This window comes from Erpetoichthys calabaricus, chromosome 2, assembly GCF_900747795.2.
Source record: "Erpetoichthys calabaricus chromosome 2, fErpCal1.3, whole genome shotgun sequence".
Taxonomy (NCBI): Eukaryota; Metazoa; Chordata; class Cladistia; order Polypteriformes; family Polypteridae; genus Erpetoichthys; species Erpetoichthys calabaricus.
In genome coordinates this window covers 217,527,209-217,530,900 of record NC_041395.2, presented here as the reverse complement: position 1 = coordinate 217,530,900, position 3,692 = coordinate 217,527,209, and positions in this window count along the sequence as shown.

The following is a 3,692-nucleotide window of genomic DNA, read 5'->3' as shown; positions in this document are numbered from 1 at the left end:
AGTACATTTCGCACGTAAGCAGAAGTGGACGTAAAGGAAGGATGGGAGGGAGGTAGAGATAAGAGATTACCGGTGAAGGCGAACAAAAGTTAACAGTGCCTCAGAATTCTCTATTAAGTATGTCATTCAAGTTAGTTGTTGTAAGTGCACACGAGCAGCCACCCACCATTAAAATTAAATAATGGATCGTTTCTCTGTAAAAGCGTATCCTGGTAACGTTTCAAAACACAGTTGTGTAGTAGGCATTTACCTGCTCCGACGGGTATTATAGCGTTAAACTGGGAACATTTTGTCTTCCCATTTTGTAATCGGTGATGACATCGAATTGGCAACGTTACCCGTTGTGATGGATTTGTGGCGTAGGAAGTGGTATGGAGTGTAAAGATCTTAGTTTTTACAGCCAGTATCACATTATTTCAGAAGCGTTCACAGTATAACTAGCCCGTAAGGGGTCAATTGGGAATGGCGTCTATACGGCAAAGTCCTTTATTTAAGAATATTAATACAGTGACAGTTTAAGCTTGGCGTATGAATATCCACCTACAGAAGCGTAAAGTAAACCCCATGCGTCCCCTTTTCATACAAATATTTCTCTCTTTGTCTTCAATGTGACGTGTGCAGCTTTCTTTAACGGTCAATAGTGACAGGACACCTTTGAGACCACTTGGCACACCGAAAATACGCTTAGTAAGCTTTTGCTGCCATCTATAGGACGGGGCCACACTTCAGATGCCATCTGGAAAATGTTTAAAAGATCCCATCTTTTTTTGTTTGTTTTTGTATTGAAAATCTTTTGAGTGGAAAATTGTAGTGCATTGAGCCTCATGTTGTGCGACTCCCCTATGAAATCTTCTGATAACACCAGCATCACATTCACTAAAATGAGATGGCTTACACAGAAGTTTGCCTTCAGACATGGTGTTATCAAAGCCAAGCAGCTGGTCATAGACTTAAAGAAACGAGGCATTTTCATTGTACCATGTACATTAGGTGAAATGCTGTGGAGATAATCAGCAGCTTTAAATGTCTTTGAATCACTATAGTCAAGCACCTTAAACTTCTTAGATCTCATAGAAAAGCCCAGTTTTCTGAATATATGCCCACCAATGTCTACTGGTGTACAATGGCTGCATTACATCCTGGTATGTCATCTGCTTTACTTAAGACTGCAAACTACTTCAGAGTGTGGTGAAGCTGTCTCAGAATATTACTAGCATGAAGCTGTCTTATGTTAGGGTATACATATCAAATGCTCCCTTAGAAAAGCAAACAGTCTTGTTAAAGACCTCAACCATCCTACACAGTATTTTTCTCATTTATTTTGGTCAATACTTCAGGTCCATTAGCACTTGCACCACTGGATATGGTTTCAAATTTTATTAGACTTTGGCAACAATTTGTTAATACTGTATTTAAGTAAACATGCTATGTATCTGCAAACCCTTTGTATTGTATTAATGATAATGTGGAACCACTCCATACTGGGCTTTCTTGTCATTTAGCAGATGGGATGGTTGAGTATACAGTTTTAGGGAATTGAGTTTTTGGAACATAATGTTTGTAATACTACATTGATTGTATTTTGTCTGAACTGTGTCTTACTTTCTGCCTGCGATTTGTACTTTTAATTAAAAATAAAGAAGAAAAACACAATGATATTATTCACATTCAAGATAAGAGCCAAGTGTTTTTATTCTCCTAATGCAAATACATTCTAGGACAGTGTTCATTATTTTATAACTAATAGAAGTGATAACAAGTATTACAAAATAAATGCCTTCCCTATACTAACCTGAGATTTTAACTAACCAAAGCTAAAGTCATTGCATTCTTTTCAGCCAAACACAGAGACAGCCTTGTAACAATTTTCTTTTATGGTTTTATTAACCTTAAATGCTGCCAATGCTGTATTAATTTTCAGACAACAGAGAACTACACTGGGAGCAGGAAAGGTTGTGTGAATAACAGTGACAGAGTACAGAGGCCGGTGGGGAAGATAAGCTCTGAGTGTGTGATATGTGCCCTGGAAAGACATTGGGAAGGGACAGAAGCAGTAAACAGAGAGATGAAAGTATTGCTTGTGCAAAAGCATGTCATGCTCCTCCAGGATGCTAGAGGGAAGGATCTCCAGCAGTTTCCAGGAATGTCTAGCACTCTGGCTGAAGAATGATAGTAAGGCCAGAGAGGTAACACCCAAAGAGGCAATATCTGATCACTAGAGTTTTGCGATTGCTGTACAGTATTTTTATTTTTATTTATTAATATTGTTTCAAGACAATAACATTGCATACAATCAAGTCCAGCATGTACAACAAACGACTTCATAGTGAAATAGAAACAAAACCCAAAAACATCAGAAAGTTAAAAAGAAAGCAGGAACAAAAAAAAAAGACAAAACCTAGCAAAACAGAGTTCAACTGCCACCAGAGAAAAAGAGAAGAGAGCACTCACTTTGGAGTGAGTTTATACCATCCAGTAGTTCTGAGAGTGTCAGGGGTTTGTTCAGTTCTATCTAGCTGTAGTATATGTAATGTATCAAAAAATCATTAGATTCTGTCTTACCTTCTTTAAACTGAGTAGAATATAAGGACTTATAGTACTCCCTAAATGTATAGGTTATATTTTATGGTCAATGATTTAAAAAAAAAAACTGCCATCTCTCCTAAACACCTCCATTCTTCCACAAGTATGTCATCTAAACTAACATGCTTTCCATTCTTCATCCTCTTCATAGTTATTCTTACTTCCTCCTTGCTAATCCATTGCACTTCCTGGTTCACTATCTCCTCATCATCCAAACTTCCCTCTCTTATTCTCTTCATTCATCATTCTCTCAAAGTACTCTTTCCTTGTGCTAAATGCACTCTCCTCACTTGTGAGTATGTATCCATCTTTATCCTTTATTACCCTAACCTGCTGCACTTCTTTCCCAGCTCAGTCCTTCTGTCTAGCCAATCGGTACAGGTCCTTTTCTCCCTCCTTAATGTCCAACCTCTCATATAACTCATCATAAGCCTTTTCATTAGCCTTTGCCATCTCTCTTTTAACCTTATGCCTTATCTCCTTGTACTCCTGTCTACTTTCTGCATCTCTCTATTCTAATTCTTCTTCGCCAACCTCTTCCTCTGTATACTCTGCTGTACTTCCCCATTCCAAAACCAGGTTTCCTTATTCTCCTTCTGCTGTGCAGATGTCATACACCCTTCTATGTGCAGATGTCATACACCCTTCTAGCTGTCACCCTTACTTATTCTGCTGTATTTGCCCAGCTATCTGGTCCCTCTTCACTGCCACCCAGTGCCTGTCTTACCTCTTTCCTGAACTCAACCTTACAGTCTTCCTTTTTCAACTTCCACCATTTGATCCTTGGCTCTGTCCTGCCTCTCCTTGATATCCAGTGTCATTCTACAGACCACCATTCTATGCTTCCTTACTATGCTTATCCCTGCCACCACTTTGCAGTCTTCAATCTACTTCAGAATGACCCTCCTGCATAGGATATAATTGTGAATTTCCCATTGGGATTAATAAAGTATCTATCTATCTATCTATCTATCTATCTATCTATCTATCTATCTATCTATCTATCTATCTATCTATCTATCTATCTATCTATCTATCTATCTATCTATCTATCTATCTATCTATCTATCTATCTATCTATCTATCTATCTATCTATCTAATATACCTG